The sequence below is a fragment of the Stegostoma tigrinum genome, chromosome 15, assembly GCF_030684315.1.
Source record: "Stegostoma tigrinum isolate sSteTig4 chromosome 15, sSteTig4.hap1, whole genome shotgun sequence".
In the NCBI taxonomy this organism is placed as follows: domain Eukaryota; kingdom Metazoa; phylum Chordata; class Chondrichthyes; order Orectolobiformes; family Stegostomatidae; genus Stegostoma; species Stegostoma tigrinum.
Window position 1 is genome coordinate 50,904,468 of NC_081368.1, and position 19,628 is coordinate 50,924,095.

The following is a 19,628-nucleotide window of genomic DNA, read 5'->3' on the forward strand; positions in this document are numbered from 1 at the left end:
GGGATGCTCTTTGGAGGGTTAGTGAGGACTGAATGGCCTGCTTCCACACTCTAGGGACTCTGTGATCAGTGTTGGCTTTCACAATGATGAGGAAACAGAAAGAGAACTGTTCAGTCCTTGTTATTACCAATCCAACTTTAATTCCCCTCTCCACAGTTCTATGAATTAGTAATTGAATTTACGGCTAATTTTTGTACTCCTGGCTCCATTATCTTTCCGAGCTGGATAGTTATAGGGATAATTTTACTTATTTAAATTGATAGAAATATTATATTACCAGGTCACAGAAATTTTTAACTAACGTGTTGCAGTTACAATTTTGGAGAATTTTATAACTGCTTTGGGAAATTGCCAGCATGTGGGATTCAACTATTACAACATTAAACATGGCTTTAAAATAAACGGTTCTGCCCTGATCATTAGCCTAGAAAATAAACCAAACTAAAGTCAGAAATATTCTTGAAGAAAAAAGTTATGGGCTAACACTCATGATAATATTGAACTATTAATCATGTTAAATCATGTTACATAATAGATTGAAAGAAAATGGTACAACTGGTGAATAAAGCTGTATGATTTAAATGATCCAAAAGATTTAAATAACTACTTCTAATTATTCACCCGATAAATTATGTCAATCAAAACTGTTCAAGAAAGCTCACACGCTGCCACATTCTACATTTTACTAGGGATTTGATATGGGAACAGTATGTAACTAAAAAGCAATAATAATTAGTAATATGGGTCAAATGGGTATTTCAGTGGCAGATGGAATTTAGCACTGATAAATGTGAAGTGATGCACTTTGGGAGAAGTATCAAGACAAGGGGGTATTCAATGAATGGCAGGACATGAGGAAACTGAGTGGAACAGAGAATATTGAGTGCTTGTCTACCAATCTCCGAAGGTGGCAGGACATGCTAGTTGGGTGGTTACGAAGTCATATGGGGCACTTGCCTTTATCAGTTATGGCACAGATTATATAAGAACAGGGAGTTATTTTAGAGCTATACAGAACTTTGTTTAGGCCACAGCTGAAACACTGTGTACATTCTGTTCACTGTACTATAGGAAGGATACTATTCCACTTGAAGGGGTGCGCAGGAGATTCCAGAGGATGTTGCCTGGGATGAAGCAGTATGAATATGTAAAAAGGCTAAATAAACTGAGACTGTTTTCTTTAGAGCAGAGAAAGCTGTGGGATGATATGTTTGAGGTGAATACGATTACAAAAGACACAAACAGGTTGGATAGGAAGGAACAGTTCCCCTTAGTTGAAGGGGCAATAACAAGAGACATAATTCTAAAGTGAACGGCAGGGGGTTTAGAGGGAATTTGAGGAAAAATGTTTTTACCCAGAGGGCAGTGGGAACCTGGAATGTACCACCTGGGAGGGTAATTGAGGTGAAAAATGTTTCAACCTTTAAAAACTACCTTGTGCGCTGAATGATTCTACGATTCCATGAACAGAAAAGAAACAAAAAATATTAATCAGCTGATTTTGGCCAGTGGTGAGATATAAGGGTGAAATGACATGAGCTTATTACATTGAACTTTTATTTGCATTGACAATAAAACTAAATTCTGCATTTCATTAACCCTAAAATTTTCAGCTTACATGCACTTAGCATACATTATTGATGGTCATCATTGGTTTACAGGGAACTGAAGAAAAACATTAATTTAATTATTCTTCTTACTAATTGTCACTTCACTTTTTAACTCCCAGAGACCCTTCATTTCTTTGGCAAATGTTCCAAACATTTCTAATTGAGCACTTGCTCTGTAGGTAACTGTCCAAACTGGCAGTGCTGAACCATCTGAGTAGATGATCCATGTTGCAGTTGGGCACAAAATTGGTTTTAACAAATCTTGCAGCAGTTAGAGGAAAATTAAAGTCAGCCAAAGTATTTGATGCCTGTTCACTACCTAGAGATCCGTGGTGAAATGTGTATGAATGTTGGATGAGAACAGAATTAGAGTTAGCTATGAGTCATGGTAGTTGAATAATCTGTCATTTCCCATCTAAACTTAAAGATTAAAGGGGAATCTAATGCCTATTGAATTGTATCCAATGCATAAGTTGGCATTTTCAGGGAAAGAAATGCAAGTGTAAAAACCCCAATTATGGCATCTGGGTCACCACCTTTGCTGCAATTTCCTTAGTTGTGCTTCATGCTGACTGGGAAGAAACAGTAGGCAATTGAACTGCAAATTGAATTGAAACCGTACCAAAACAGCTTTCAAATTGCAATAAGACCATACAAAATGGAGAAAATATGTTGGATTTTGGTGACTGAGATGAGTAGGTCAAGTTGGAGAGTTTTGTGACTCCCTGAAAAATGTGACATTCATTCTGAGGTTGAATCTTTGATGGAATTGGGTCCAGGAACACTGGAAATAGAATATTCATAACTACACGCTAGTCACTTGTGAAGTTGGTAGGCTCTCACCGTCAACATTCTCTCATCCTTCACCCAACCTTCATGGGCCCTCATAATCTCCATACTACCTTGTTAATCATTTACCCAGTGTTGTAGAATCATAGAGTCATACAGAGCAGAAACACACCCTTTAGTCCAACTTGTCCACATCAACCAATCATCCCAATCTGACGTAAACCAATCTGTCAGCATTTGGCCCATATCCCTCTAAACTCTTCCTTTTCATATACCTATGCAGATGCCTTTTAAAAGTTGTAATTGTACCCACCTCCACCACTTCCTTTGGCAGCTTCTCCCACACACGTACCACTCTCAGCGTGAAAAAGTTAACCCTCAGCTCCTTTTTAAACCTCTCCTCTCTCACCTTGAACCTATGCCTCTCATTTTCGATTCCCTTACCCTCAGTAAAGGACACTGCTACTCACCCAATCCATGCCCCTCATGATTTTATAAATATCTGTAAGGTCATCCCTCGGCGTCCAATGCTTCAGGGAAAAAAGCCCCAAACTATATAGCCTCTGCCTAAAACTCAAACCCTCCAGACCTGGCAACATCCTCGTACATCTCTTCTGTGCCCTCTCAAGTGTAACAACATGCATTGTACAGAAGGCTGACCAGAATTGAGTACAGTATTCTAAAAGTGGACTCACCAATGTCCTGTACATCCACAACATGATGTCTCAACTCTTACTCCTGCACACCTGATAGTGAAAAACAGTTCCTAAAAAACATAAAGCTTTCTATTCTTATAAAAACTGACATTTGTCCACAATGTGTGTGTGTGTGTGTGTGTGTGTGTGTGTGTGTGTGTGTGTGGCATCCGTCAGTCTCGAGAGGCCATGGATCTGCGCCGGGAGAGTTTTGATTCAGCTGCTGATGATAGCGCAGCATCTGTTGAGGCTGTACAGGTCCACACGGGAGTGACAGCCTCAGTTGAAGCGACTGGATTTGAAGACACTCTCCTCCCATGTTGCCGTGTTGCTGTCTTTCTGTCGAGCGCGCTTTTCCTCAGCGGCAAGCCTCAGTTTCTTCTCTCCTCGCTCCAGCCCTCTGCGTAGTTCCCGTCTCCAGCGTGAGTGATCATTTGCGACGTCTTCCCATCTCTTGACGTCCAGGTCCATTGACTTCATGTCCCTTTTGCAGATGTCTTTGAAACGAAGGTGAGGTTGTCCTTGTGCTCTCTGGCCAATGGCCAATTCCCTGTGCAGCACATCTTTCGGGATCCTCCCATCCGCCTGTTGATCTTGGAGTCCAGGGAGAGGCTGTCTGTGATGGTGGAGCCGAGGTATGTGAATTCATGGACTACCTCCAGCTCATAGTTGTTGATGGTGATGACAGGGGGGTGCTCAATGCCTTGACCCAGCACGTTGGCCTCCTTCAGGCTAATGGTTAGGCTGAATTCCTGGCAGGCTCTTGAGGGGTTGTCCATGAGGCGCTGCAGTTGCTCTTCAGAGTCTGCTGCCAATGCTGCGTCGTCTGCAAACAACATGTCTCTAATGAGTACTTCACCAACCTTGGATTTTGCCTTCAGCCGGGACAGCCTTCCGTCCGATCTGGTGTGGAGGTAGACACCATCAGTTGATGTTCCAAACGTGTCTTTCAGCATGACTGTGAAGACTGGGTTGGACCAATGGCTTTCTTGATCCCCTCATACCTTCCATGTATGTTGCCTGTATCAAATGATAACTGGATGCTTTCGCATAGTTGTAGCCAGTAGTCATTTGCACAGCGTCTGGCTGTCTTCTGTGCATTGTTCCTTGCTGTCCTCAGCGCTTGCAGTGTTACCTGGGTAGGTTGGTGTTTGTGTTTCAACAGTGCAGCACGCTTCGCCTCAACGGTCGCATTGAGCTCATTCGCGTTTGCTTCGAACCAGTCCTGTGTCTTGCTCTGCTTCTTCCGGAAGGGCTTCAATGCAGTGCTGTGGATAGTGTCCCTTAGAGAGTCCCATCTCTGCTGAACAGCTCCTCATGGTGGGTCTGCAAGGAGGGCATCATCCAGTGGCTTGATGAGTACTGCCACTTTGTCTGAATGTTGGGTTGTAGTAGCATTGACACGCTGCTTGCCTACAGGCTTGGCATAGTGCATCTTCTTTGGTTGGAGCCTGAGTTTGCAGCAAACCAGGGAATGATCTGTGCTACAGTTGGCACTCTGAAAGGACCGAGTCATGAGTATGTTTTTCAGTGGCTGCATCTTGTGAGGATCAGGTCTAGCTGGTGCCAGTGTTTGGAGCGTGAATGTTGCCATGAAACTTTGTGCTGAGCTTTGGCCTGGAAGTAGGTGTTGGTGACACATAGTTCATGGAGCATGCAAAGCTCGAGCAGTCGTTGACCATTGTCATTCATGTTGCCGATCCCATACTGTCCCAGACAGCCTGGCCAGGCGTTGTGGTTGGCACCCACTCTGGCATTGAAGTTGCCAAGTAGCAGCAACTGTTCCTGATTCAGGATCGCCTGTATTTTCCTTGAAAGCTGGTCGTAAAACTCATCTTTTGTATCTTGTGTGGAATAGAGGGTTGGGGCAAAAGCGCTGATAAGGTTGACAGGCCCATTGAAGGCGTGCAGTCGAAGTGAGAGGACCCACTCCGATCCAGCCTTGCTGGGTTCCGCTATCTTCAATAGCAAGTTCTTCATGGCAAAGCCGACATCATGCTCTCTGGTCTCGTCTATGCCTTTCCCCTGCCAGAAGGAGGTATAGTCTCTCTCACGTAAGGTCCCCGATTCTGGAGCCTTGTCTCCTGAAGCGCTGCAATGCCCATTTGGAGTCGTAGCAATTTGTTGTTAATCACTGCCGTCTTGTGGGTGTCACTGATCTCTCGAAGGTCATCTGATAGACCAGTTGTCATGGTCCATACATTCCAGCATCCAAGTCTGAATGCTGGCTTCTTTCCTTGTTTCCTTGTTGTTTTGCTTGGCACAGTGTTTACAGTCCGTGATTCAGGATATTTGTATCCCTAAGCCCCTCGCACCCAGTGGAGTGGGAGAGCTGTGGTGGGACGGCACCTAATTGGCTGGGGGCTGCCCAGCTTGAGGCGGGCGGTAGCTGTCCAGTGAGGCGCAATGGCCTCTCCCTCCATCGAAAGCAAACCCTGGCGCCTTGTTCTACGCCAATCGGGCTCGGCTTCTTACTGGTAGACTGCAGCTTTCCGTGTTTTGCCCCGCTATGAGGCGACGTTGGAGTGTCCTCTCCAGGGCGCAGGCCCGGGCAGGGTTTTATGAGAGATCATAAGTGGTCCATGCAGCATGTCTCCCCTCTCCACACCACCAGTGTTGTCCAAGGGGAGGGCAGGGGCCAATACAACTTGGCACCAGTGTTGTTGCAGGAGTTGCCAGAACGAGGTTAGATATAACATCGGACTGCCTTAGGGACTTCGGCTCCGGACTTATCCTCAGGGTTTACTCCTGTAACCTTTCCCATGATTGGGTATGGCCGCAAGGCAGTGGAGGTTTAAAATCAGAGTTTCCCTTCTCTTAGATGGACTGCCCTCCCAGGCTTATGAGTTCCATCTTTGTCCACAATAAAGACAGCATATTCTATAATAAAATCTTTTAAAGCATCAATCAATTGTAAACTCAGAACTGCTGCTGAGATAAGTATCTCTTTTGAATCTCAGCCAAGAATTCATAAGGACATAATATAGCTCTGGGGAAATTTTATTTTGGTTTTTACTTGTGTCCTATGAATAAAAACAGTCCAGCAGAGGATTTTACTTAACAGTAACAGTCCAGTGTGCATTTTTAAGGTTAAAGGTTATAGCACTTAACAATCTTCAGGTCATGACATTTATACGTAGAGTCATAGAGATATACAGCTTGGAAACAGACCCTTCACTCTAACTCATCCATGCTGACCAGAAATCCTAAATAAATCTAGTCCCATTAGCCACTATTTGACCCATATCCTTCTAAATCCTTCCTATTCATAAACTCATCTATATGACTTTTAAAAGTTGTAATTGTACCAGCCTTCATCACTTCATCTGACAGCTCATTCCATACACTCACCACCCTCTGTGTGAAAATGTTGCCTCTTAGATTCCTTTAAAATATTTCCCCTATCCCCTCAATCTTACACCATCTAGTTTTGGACTCCACCACACTGGGGAAAAGATCTTGCCTATTTACCCTATCCATGCCCCTCTATATATTTCTATAAGTTCACCCCTCAACCTCTGATGCTGCAGGGAAAATAACCCCAACCTATTCAGTCTATCCCTAAAGTTCAAACCGTCCAACCCTGGTAACATTCGTTTTTGAATCTGAAATCTTTTCTGAACCCTTTCAAATTTCACAATATCCGTCTTATAGCATTGAGACCAGAACTGCACACAATATTTCAAATGTGGCCTAACCAATGTCCTGTCCAGCTGCAACATGACCTCCCAACTCCTACCCTCAATGCACTGACCAATGAAGGCAAGCATGCCAAACATCTGTTTCACTATCCTATCTATCAATCCTATTAGCTGAGATGTTATCAGACATTATCCACCCACCAATGTATTTACATCTACTTTATCAATTGGTTACATCTATACTATGGGTTAAGTACTTTGCAACAGTCAATGCTGGGCCTGCTGAAGGCAGCTCTATGTTCAGATAGACTTGTTATGAGATTCCCTCCGATGTGAATCACATCCTACCCCTTTCCCTCCGCGGCAGAAATCAGATATGTTGGAAATGGAAACAGGGCTTCTGTACCAAGCTCCTGTCCATCATTTTTGAAGGTGTCTTTGAAACACTGGCCCATTGTTATGGCAAAAGGGTCACTGGACCATCTTGAGCTTTCAGAAAGAGTAAACTGGGAGGTTAATGTATGTGACTGAAATGCTCTTCCATGTACAGAATGTTAGGCAAGTGATATTAATCCAGGTTTCATTTGCAGTGCCAAGGCCAGCTGTGATATTGCTTAGGCCCAAGTACTTGGCTACTATCATTGTATGCACAGCTAAGTTCTCTCCAACTTGAAAAGGGCTATATGTTCTTTAGCATTGACATTCTTCACTTTGATAAACTTCAACTCTACTAGTCACTGATGTCATATTGATGAACAAAATGGGCTAATAATCTTTACACTTCATCAACTAACTTAGGACTTTGCTTTCATAGAAAATAGTCAACAATGAGCTGGGCCAATTTAAAATGGCCACCAAGGTCACCTGACTTGAAGATGGCCAAGCTCACTAGGAATTTGGAAGGGAATGCCGTGATTACATGGCGAAAGAACCATTCTTGCATTGAAATAGCCAAAGCTGATTACCCCATTGAAACTGTTTACCACACCCTGGGCATTAAAAGTTGTCAGCTGAAATGTATATTGCACACTGAGGCTTGCAATTGTCTCTTAGGGATGATACTTCTTGACTATAGTCATTGCTGGAACAAAGGCCATGCTCAAAATGCACTATTCAAGAAGAACTGAAACCCTGCTATCTATACCAAGGGATAACTGGGAACTCTGACAGTTGACCATCAAACTTCTCTGTTAAAAAATGGATGTCCCTACTGTGGACTAATCACAGTATTAGATATTCAAACACCCATTCTGTGAGAAGCCATGATTATAAACTTGGGTGGCTATAGAAAGCATTACCATCCGATCACAACCTCAAGGTTTACCATAAGAATAACAGCATATCTTGCTGAATAATTGTCAAGTTGGGACCCCACCCCTGTTACGAGTAGGAATATGTCACAGAGATAGAAAATTAAACAAAAAAAATTAACAATCAAGTGCCAGAGCACCCATTCCAGGAAAAGGTCCAATTGCAGCATAAAAGAGATTGTCTCTAGCATGATAAACCAGCTTTGCTGCAATTACTACAAGAACATTAAGATCAATATCTGAATGAATAATTCTGTTAGTTATGAATGTTATCTTTTTTTTCCAATCTACCTCATGCCAATCCTGTAACTTGTTCTATTTGCTCATATCATTGTGCCTGTATCAAATATTTAGTTTCCATATGAAATTATTATTTCATGTATCACAACTGAAATACTAATATCAGCTGTCAGAATGAATGCTCATAAAGAAACTGAGAAAGTTATTGGAAATGTTCTTTCTCGAATCTAACATTAATGAACATAAGATTGTGAAAATTAGAAAAGCACATATGCCTGGTCAGACTGAGCTGCGAGTTTGCTCTCTCACCATTCACATGCCATTTGTATTCATTATCTGCAACACTTTCTCTGATGTTGCCCAAAGAGACACTGCAGCTTAGATGTTAGTTCAACGAGGTCAAGTTCATCTTAAAAATAGCATCATCTGTTACTTGTTACAGATATTTCTTCCTTCTGTTGAGTGCCCTAAAGTGACTCTCACTTTTGTATTTTTTCATTCAGATAAGTAGGAAGAGGAATTTGGTGCTTCTTAAAGTTGCAGGAGGTGACAGAGAAGCCATCTGTGACAAAGTAAACACACACAACTTCCAGATTAAGATAACAAAGTGTGGAGGTGGATGAACACAGCAGGCCAAGCAGCATCTTAGGAGCACAAAAGCTGACGTTTCGGGCCTAGGCCCCCGCTCTGATGAAGGGTCTAGGCCTGAAGCGTCAGCTTTTGTGCTCCTAAGATGCTGCTTGGCCTGCTGTGTTCATCCAGCTTCACACTTTGTTATCTTGGATTCTCCAGCATCTGCAGTTCCCATTATCTCTGATCACAACTTCCAGATTAATTAACTTAAATGTACCAAATGGCCCGTTCTCACTCAAGATTTTGGGTGGAGCTTTCCTATCCCCTTCAAGGCAGTGGCTTCGCGTTAAATCTCACTGGACTGCCAATCCAGTCTCCCAGACTCAGGGATGTGAGCTTGAATTTCACTGTGGCAAACGGCGAAATTTGAATTCAATTTAGAGAAACAAAATATTGAACTAAATGGACGTCTAATGGTGACTATGTAACCATTATTGATTGTCATAAAACTCCATCTGCTTTGCTTGTATTCTTTAGAGAAGCAAGGTACCATTCTTACCTGGTGTGGCTGCTGTCTTACTCCAGATCCACAGAAATACAGTTGAACTCTAGATCTGCATGATCTAGAAAACCAATCAGCTCATGGGAAATTAGAGATGAGCACCAAATGTCAGCCTTGCCAGTGACACCCATTTCTCATATGAGAATAATAATTTTAAACAATAAGATGGAGTGGGCAATAGTGAAAAGTTTGGTAAAGTATGGCAAGAATTGTGATGTTAATAAAACAATATCCTATCTTTTTCCCCCATGTCTTAATCTTCAACATCAAAAGCTCACCATTGAGCGACAGCTATTTTATTTCCACGCATTATTAGTGCAATTCATCCTAGTTCAGTACCTCGCCTCCTTCCCTGAGAAACCTCAGAACCAAAATTTCCAACTTGTAAACCAGAGCAAATCCTAGTGGCTGCAGGTTGTTGATTGCTTGATCCAGGCTTCATCCAACTCTGTCTTCAAAAACTCCTGCGATGTACTCCATGCACACTATCCTCTTCCACTATTTGCCAATGCGATTTTGCATGTGCAAACGATCAACTTCACCACGCAACCATGCCTGCTCTCAGCCCAAATCTCACACCACCTCAGCCCTTCAGGACATTTGTTTTTCATTGGGGTGCCTAAGACTTGCATACTTCTGCCAGATCACCTTCTGCAGAGGGACATAAAAGACACCATAGAACTATTTACAGCATATGCCAAAAGTTTATGTGGGAGACAGTTGACAATTGCACTGCCAGTGATCCAACCAAATGTTCATGTCTGAAAATAAAAGGGGAAAAGTTCTTAAAGAGGTCAAGGGGGCCTACAGTCAGTCAGAGGATGCCATGATATTCTGTCAAGTGGATTGCCTCATTCCAGTCCAGGGATTGGCCACAGTAAGTTAGTTGCTTGGTTTGACCCGATTCCAGAAATCAATGTTCTTGCAGCCCAGGAGTTGGGCATAGTCAGTCCTGAAGGTCAAGAGCATCCAGTCCAAGGATGACAGTAGGTCAGTCAGGGCACTGCAGGAATATCAGTCTTGCGGGGTGGGTGTGAACCAAATTTTCCCGCAATGAGACAAATAGAGAGATTAAGAACGATAAAAGTGGATGGAAGAGCAATTAATGATGATGCAGGAGTAGGGGAGGTGGTGACATGTCCCCACAATGTGAATAGGAAAATCAAGAGGACAATAAGTGTTAGTAGCTTGGCTGACTGTGGTAAGTGAGGGCTATTTAATGGACATCGTGCTATAGCGAGAGTTACAGCCCATGTATCTTGATGAGAAACATGTGCAGCAGCACAGGTGGTTGAATCGTGGCCCTGTGAGTGTGAGTTAGCAGAGAAGATGTCGGCACTTACCTCTGAAGAGTACGGAGTGTCACTGGCATTTTCCCTGCAACACTGTGAGTTCCTTTTTATCCACAACACAGCACTGGGCTAGACTGTCATTTCACTCTGTGCTGGCTGTGTCTGGTAACGTGGCCTCCTGTGGTGGTCGGCAGGATAAAGCATTGTTCTCTTCTCCACCACCCTATCCACCAGCACCGCCAGATCCCAGTCCCCATGGCCACTTTCTCAGTGATAACAGTGGAACACCGCAGTGGGAAGACAATTCCCAGTGAAGTGGTTTGCAGATGGCTATATATAAGCTGCTAATAGCATGAGTGCAGGAGCTCTCAGTAGTGGTAAACCTGTCCACTTCTCCTACGATGTGATTGCACAGCAAAGGCATATTATAACTAGGCCCTCTGCATTAAGGGTAACAAAGTGTGGAGCTGGATGAACACAGCAGGCCAAGCAGCATCCTAGAAGCACAAAAGCTGATGTTTTGGGCCTTGACCACTGCATTAAGGGAGCTGGTTGTACAGTGGTGATATCTTTGGGCTAGTATTCCAGAGGTTTAGTCAAATATTCTAGGTACACTTGTTCAAATTGCAGCACGGCAACTTAGATACAATTAATACAATTAAAAGCTAACCTCAATAATGGGGAATGTGAGTGTATTTCTGATTGTTGTAAAGACTCATCTGATTCAATAGTGTAGTTTAGAGAAGGAAATTTTTCCAGATCTTCCTTCCATGCGACTCTAGAACGAGAGTAAAGTGGTTGACTCTGAGCTGCCCTCTTCAAACGACCAAGGAAGCCACGCATCAACAAATACTCATCCTGGCCAGCAATGTCCACATGCTGTGAAAGAATGAGTTGAACAAAAATAATTGGATACAAACATGTTCACTACCAGACCATAAGCAAAAATCTGACTGCCTCAGCACTGGATTCAAAAATTCGTAGCAGTGACAGAAAAGAAAAATGTTCGTCAATCTTTTTAAAAAGGGATACATTACTTGTCTGAAATGTAGAAATTTGCCTTGTGACATTTAGGCTGAAGATTGCTTCAAAGGTTTACAGTTGTTATACACTCTTCAAGACCATTTGTCAGCCCTGAAATATTGCAGTGGCACTGAGGCATTAAAGTTCATGTCAGAAAGATCAATACAGTTCAATGATAATTATTCTGGATTATTAACTTTCTTTTTGCTCATCATGTTGACAAATGCCAAAAACTGTGTAACTTCCCATTTTGTACTCAGTGTCAGCATCAAATACTTCAAAGCTAGATATCAGGGCAGATGCAGAATAAAGGTTCTTGAGTGCTCTGGCAATAGTGCTGTTATGAACATATCATTTATTAGTGTACTAGGAGACTGTCTTTTCCCGTCAAATTGTGCAATGCTTATAATAGGTTATTTTCATTCAATACTCAGATTTTCAGCTCTGAGCTGGTTTAATGTTGGATGATATTGTACCGTATTGCTACTCCAGGACCCCACTAAATCCAACCAGCCATTTCCATGCAGGACAGATGGGAAGTCAATGAGATTCAGCAAAAAGATTTCACAACTTGGACTTGTTCATTAAGAGCAAGTAAGTGGCAAATTGAATGTTAAAGTTGTTCTCCTGGTACCTTAAATTTGGGTATTGGTGCATGTTACTGTCATGTGACCCAAAGGGGTTTGCTTGCCCCTTTATGATCAAAGCATCTCAATTTTAAATTTTAAGATAAAAAAATTTTTTAGTTGCACACTTCCGGCCGCATTCATATTTGTGGCTGGGTAGATCTGATGGGAAATTTATTTTAGCTTCTTGCTATAATTAGTGAAGTAAAATTGCAATGGGTCCCAAAGGCATTATTGCCCTGCTAAAATGCGGATGCAACAATTAGATTCTGCCTGTTTTAATGAGCAACTTTGGTGCCTCATCAGTTGACCAAGTTAAAATTGTGATTGGTCAGTTTGCACTAATTTCAGCATAATTAAATAAATTCAGTAAATTTAAAAGTCCACATGCTTTTGTTTTCTGCCAGTTGGCTAAGGTTAGAAGTTCCATCCTTTAAAATAAAATTTTAAAAAATATGCACACTCAAAGAACAAATTTAGCTTGTGAATTTTTTTTGCATTAAAGGTTCGCTCATTAAAGGTTTTACATTATGTACTTAGTTGGTCCTAAAAAGCGTGTGCTTCACCTGGATATTTTTACACTAGGAGACTGTCTTTTCCCATCAAATCGTGCAATACTTATAATAAGTTATTTTCATTCCATACTCAGATTTTCAGCTCCGAGCTGGTTTCATGTTGGAGGAAATTGTACTGTATTGCTAGTTGAAGGAATGTTTTAATCGTAGCTGTATTTTCACAGTTTGTAGGATCTCTGCACAACCTGTACATTAAGAAGAGTTTAAAGATGCTTCTTTTCATTCGTTGCTTGCAAAAATGTTTGGAAGGAAATAGACTTTACATTGTCAAAACAGTCACTTAAGAAACATGCAATTTATATGTTATGAATTCTCACATGCAATCAAAACATGAATGGATCTTTAAAATCATCTATAATTTTTCTGTTTTATTTACGTATTTAGATTAAATTCCCTCTTTTGAGACAGAAAGATCTTGTGAATGTAAAATATGAAATCTACTAAATGAGGCGATTAATGGATTGTGGCTTGCTATGAAGAGATAAAATCAGTAGACTCTCACTGGCCAGTGGCAGGTTCACAATTAGATTAGCTCATATTGAATACTCATTAGTACAAAACTTATCTAAATTACATCTCACATTCAAAATAAAGTCAGTAGTGCACAAGAATTCTGTGGCATTTGAATCATGGTTATTTTTAGGTGGTTCACATGATTGCATTTGTTTGTAAGTTCCATGGTTTTTAACTCTATGTCGCAAGATGTCAATAGATTCTAACCTGGCTGTTCAAACAGAAACTAAGAGAAATGCACTTTCCCGTGTGCAGAAATTTTATTGACTATACCAGTCTAGCAGCTCTCAAACACCCAGTCACTGCTACTCCCCATTGCACCCACCCACCCCATTTTTTAAAACCCTATCTTCTTGTTGGTGTTGTGGCACATTTCTGAGATCAACACGTCCTGAGATGAGACTCGAACCCAGATCACCTGACGTAGAAGTGGGGACACTGCCACTGGATTGTAAGATCCACTGTTCCTTCTTATAACAAGAAAAATCTATTTGGAGATGTAATCACACACCTTCTAGTGGAGGTGGGAGTCAAACCTGGGCCTGACATAAATATTTTAAATCATGTTTGGACAGGTTATGACACACATAAACTAGGATCTTCTGGTCCAGAGATCGGAACACTAAGACCGCATCATAAGATACACTTCAAATTATCAACCTATTTGTAAATGTAATGACACACGTCAATGGTTACTGAATCCTGACATGGGACTCAAACCCAGATCACCTAGCCAAAAGGTAGGATTCTCCCACTGTATCACAGGACCCCAAGGCTGTTTCCCTGTATATAAATAGGCACCAATTAACCAATTAACAGCAATGCCTATTCCCATTCTAACCTTAATTACATGACACAAGGGAGGGGAGCCAGAGAACAGCAATTTTCACAGAGGTTTGGGACTGAGGTAGTGGTGAGTGTGGAGTGAGGCCAAGGACATGACTGAATGGAAATGGATCTAAGGGAGGGTAAAATTTGGTGTTATGGGTGTGGAGGAGTGAAGTGGGAAGGATTTAGTCTTGTGGGTGTTTTTGTGGTGGGACATTCAGTTAGGCTAAGAAAATAAGAAGCCTGAAGGGCAGTGCCAGTACTGGCCAAAGCTGTACCCATGTCATGGAGCTATCTATAATTTCCTCGTGGGAATTTTGGCTAATCTACCACATTTCATTTATCTCTACCAAATTTGCTCTCAGACTTTATAATGCAAGGGAAGTCCAAATGAGCATGTTCAGCCATGTCTTACAGAGCAGTGAGTTCAATTCTCAAAACTAACATGAACATTCGTGAAACAGTGAACAAAAATAAAACTACTTCCATAATGGAGATATCCCTGACTCCCCATAACATCAATGTGAGCTAACCATCAGTTGTACCAATACATTTAACTTTGACTAAGCTAGTCTTAATAAATTATGATGTTCACATGAATATAACGGAACCATTCTAATGTTGCCACATGCTTAAGGTACCAAGTATTAGGATTATTGGTAATAATATACAGCATGTTCTTTATAAAACATTTTATATGTGAGCAATACCACAGGAAATATTTTAAAATATGATTTTTCGATATGTAATACATCAATATGCTGGAAACTAGTTTATTTTACAACTGAAGATGACTATAGACAGAGGGGAAGCCATCTGAGTCTGTTCTGCCGTTTATTTAGATTGTAGCGAATGTTTATCTTTAAAATAGAGATCCTTTGTATTATGCAGTAGATAGGCAGGACAAATTACATACAGATAGAAGATAACAAAGTGTGAAGCTGGATGAACGCAGCAGGCCAAGCAGCATCTCAGGAACACAAAAGCTGACGTTTCGGGCCTAGACACTTCATCATCTGATGAAGGGTCTAGGCCCGAAACGTCAGCTTTTGTGCTCCTGAGATGCTACTTGGCTTGCTGTGTTCATCCAGCTTCACACTTTGTTATCTTGGATTGTCCAGCATTTGCAGTTCCCATTATCACTCATACATACAGATAGAACATGGCTTTGATTTCTGAAACTTCTTCCAGTTAATAGAAATAGTCATTGAGCAGGAAAATTGGTGATGCTTGAACTAAGGGGTAACTCTTCATGCTGCTCTGGTTGAAACATTGAAAATAACTGTCATTCAACATCTGCACTACTTGCAGGCAAGCTGATTGGGAATTAATACGCTGCTGTGAGCTCATCCTCTGTACTGCAGTTAGCGATTCTGAGAGCACGCACGGTAATTCTGTGGGCCACTAAACTCACTCTAGGCAAATCATGAAAGACTAACCCGACAGCACTACAGTCACAGAAGGCCTGAAATGTGTTTACAAAATGAATACACAATAATCACAATAATTCACTTTCAAAGCTCCAGTAAGTTAACAATTTCATGATATTAAAAACAATAATGTTAATCTTTTACTCCGAACAAAGACCAAGACCTTCACCCATGGTAACAGCTGCAAGAATTCAACATCTGCTAAATAACTTACTTTCCATTTCTGTTGATTAAAATAAAGGCTATTAACCGACAGCAGCAGCTATCACATTTGATTCCTAACCTGAGAGAGTGAAACATTTAATGATCTGGAGATGTGATCTCAAATCAATGGCAGTAGGAGAATTTAAATTCAATTGATTAAATACAATTGGAATACAATGTTGCTATCAATGATAATGGCCATGAAATTAATGTATTATCCTAAATAAAATCATCTAGCTCTTCAATGCCATTTAGAAAAGGAAATTTATTACCTATGTTTGATCTGCCTCTTTGTGCATCAGACTTACAGCAATCTTCTTCACTTTAAACTGGCCTCTTTTAATGGTCAGGGTCAGTTGCCAAGAAGGTGGCTCAGCACCATCTTCCCAAAGCACTGTTATGGATGGACAATCAATGCTGATTTTGCCAGAAATGCCCGCATCTGGTGAATGAATAACATAAAGTAAAAAAACCCTGCAGAAATCATTCCAAGACAAACTGTACAACTTAAGTGTATTTAGTCTTTGTGATACCCACAACCATTGTTTTTTTACTAAAAATTGACAATGTGAAAACTGGATTTTAGCTGTAAATCATTTGGAAACTGGTGGCTATCAAATTTTGAGGGCTGGATAAATGTGCAAAAATATATAATTTGACATTAATAATATTAATCACATGCATTATGCATATAAAACTGTTGTAAAAATGAGAATGAGTCAAAACATTGCTGGTTTGATGTAATTGTCTTCCTTAATCCCTCATCTCTGCCTCTAGCAAACTTCCCAGAAGAAACTATGGACTGAAAAACAGAAACAATATATTGAGAATTCAACCACGTCAACCTTTCCATCTCTATCTGCCTGTGCTGCAAAGATTAACACTGTGTACTGAATAAAAGCATTGAAATCATTCTGTTGACCCAATGTTAGGAAATATCTTTTGATAAAGCAGATGCTTTCTATTAATGATAAACCTAAAAGAATAAAGCAGCTTGCTAGTTTATGGCTGATATACACATACTTATCTCACACTTCAGTCCATGCCTACAATTTTTGGTACCTTTCTTTGTCATCTGGGCAGCCTCTCTTTACAGCCAGCACTCTATCACCACTATAAGCGATAGAATAAGTATGATAGCAAAAATGATCTTCAATCAAACAGTATAGAATCCATATGGGTGGAGTTAAGAAAATAACAGGAGGAAGAAGGAATTGATAAGAGGCCATTTAATGGTAACTATGCAGTAGAACAGAGGCAAAATCAGAAAACATGAAGTACATGTAAAAAGGCTGTACATTAATCACGGTTGACTTTAGATTAGAAAGGTCAAATGACAAGGCTATGGACAAGGAAGAGTGTATTTGGGGCAGATTCTGAGAAAAATATGCAATGGATCCAACCAGGGATCAGGCCAAGTCGGATCTCATGATTGGAAATGAGGTAGATTGAAGAAATGATCTCAGAGTAAAAGATTTCTTATAAAACAGTAACTACAACATGGTAGAATTTAGCATATATCCAGGGATGGTGTCTGAGACATTGTGCGCAAGGTAATAATCCGTGAGTTTCACTATTTCAGGCACTAGCCTCCAGAGCCTAGTAAGGAGGACTTTGCAGGGTCAGCAGGGTTGTTTTTGTCATTGTTGTTTCCAGAGTCTCGGTGGTCCTTTCAGTTTCATTCTTTTTCTGATACTCCCTCGTGATTCATACAAATGAATAGCTTGCTGTGTCATTTCAGCAGGCAAAAATTCAAAGCATATTTCTGTGGGTCTCGAGTCACATGTAGGTGAGACCTAATGAGGATGGTAGATTTCATTCATAACAGGACAGTAATGAACCAAGATAACAAAGTGTGGGGCTGGATGAACACAGCAGGCCAAGCAGCATCTCAGTAGCACAAAAGCTGACATTTCGGGCCTAGACCCTTCATCAGAGAGTAATGAACCATATGGATTTCCCGACAATTGGCAATAGTTTCATCACCATCATTTGACTTTCAATTCAAGATTTAATAAAAATTGAATCCTAAGTTCATCATTGGGGGATTTGAATCCAGGTTCCCAAACATTACCTGGGTCTCTGATTGCTAGGTCTAGCAATAACACCACTTGACTATCATCTCAGAACATACGACAGTTTATATTTAAGATGGGATTACTTGCTATTTCTTGTCATAGTAGATTTCTAATTTGGAATCCATTTCTTCGCAGTGTCATGTTATGGTGTATTTGTGCTCGATGCAATCACAGTTCTGGACAGATGCTAATAATTTGTGCTAAATTCTATGCTCCATTGGTTGAGTATTGCATACGTGTCATTTAACCAATTTTAAATTGCTTAGTTCTTTTGCCTGCATGCCAGTCACGTGAGCTCTTCACCTTTCTCTGTTTTGCAATGAATACATCTCATACTCATAGAAGTACTGAGGAATGAAGATTGGAAAGGGCTATTTGCACTTGTTTACTGAGCAATAATTATGCTTTTGAAGAAATTTGAAGGATACACATCTCATTTGCTTTGCCAGTATTTTGTCATTGCAGACTTTACCTTACATGCCATAACTTTAGCCATACTAGTTGACTTGGAACAAATAGTAAGGGGGTGAGGTGTAAGGTCAACTCTTCACATTTCAGACATAACCTTGAACAGTTTTTTTTTCATTTAATGGGATCTGTTGTTGAAACAAAACCTCTTGCAGTACCCGAAATAGGTTAAAGATTTTTCTGAGTGTATCTCTAACAATTTTGCTGGACACATTGTATAACTGATAGATAATGGGAAATTTTCAGAAAGATAGTCACAACCAGGATGTTATTGCAACAGAGTTGGGTTCCTTTTATATTATAAAGCTTTGGAGGTTCTTTGCAGTGACTGGGTTTGTAGACTTGACATTCCTCACAGTGCTCATGGCTCTTCCTGTGTCTTGATTTATTCCTGGCTAGTATACAATTTCTTTATTTAGTCCCCTGGTTTGAGTTCTCTACACACATGCTCAGTGTAATTGCCATAGGATGCCAGGTCTAAGGCATTCTGGAGTAACAACTTATTTAATCTTGAAGATAATACCTTTACATATCTCAAGCTTGTCTCCATAAGGCCAAGATGGTCTTAGCACCTCTGGAAAGTTCTAGAAGGCATCTGACCACTCACTAATAATGGTCTCTCTTGAGATTTGCATTAGGGAATCACTGGACATTTTTTGTTAACTGCTGGCATTTATACTGCCCGAAAGTTATGAGTTATTATTGAGACCTATTTGCAGATCTGAACAAATATCTGTGGCTTTGGGCAGGGTTGGCCAAATGACGTAAAGTGACTAATGTAGCTGTGGAACTATCCAGCTTGTCAATGTGCACATGCAAAAGAACTACATTCGGCTTATTGTGTCTGTACTGATTCTCTGATCATTTTACCTTAATGTCATTCTTCTGCTTTTTCCTTTAACATGTACATTGAATAATCATTTAAATAGGAAAAATGACCTCTTGGATACCCCAATTAAACCTACCTGAACCAATCTGACTCATAGCCTTGTATTTGACAAGCAGTGTGGTGCCCTAGTTAATATATCTGGTCTCTAGGGCTGGTCCTATTATCTGACCCAATAATTACATGATGTAAATATCACATGGTGCCTGGTGATGAACAGCAGTTTTAGATATGTCCCTTCAAGGTATGTCACAACAGCTGTTAAGTACCAAATAGCCATCAATT

General features: G+C 40.8%; 1 protein-coding gene across 1 annotated transcript in view; it reads right to left on the reverse strand.

Moving 5' to 3' along the window:
• Positions 1 to 19,628, reverse strand: part of drp2 (dystrophin related protein 2) — a 361,295-nt gene that overhangs the window by 213,855 nt on the left and 127,812 nt on the right. The window contains exon 3 of the mRNA XM_059651481.1: positions 16,184 to 16,353. The gene's annotated coding sequence lies outside the window, so the exon portion shown is untranslated. The remainder of the gene's footprint in view (positions 1 to 16,183; positions 16,354 to 19,628) is intronic.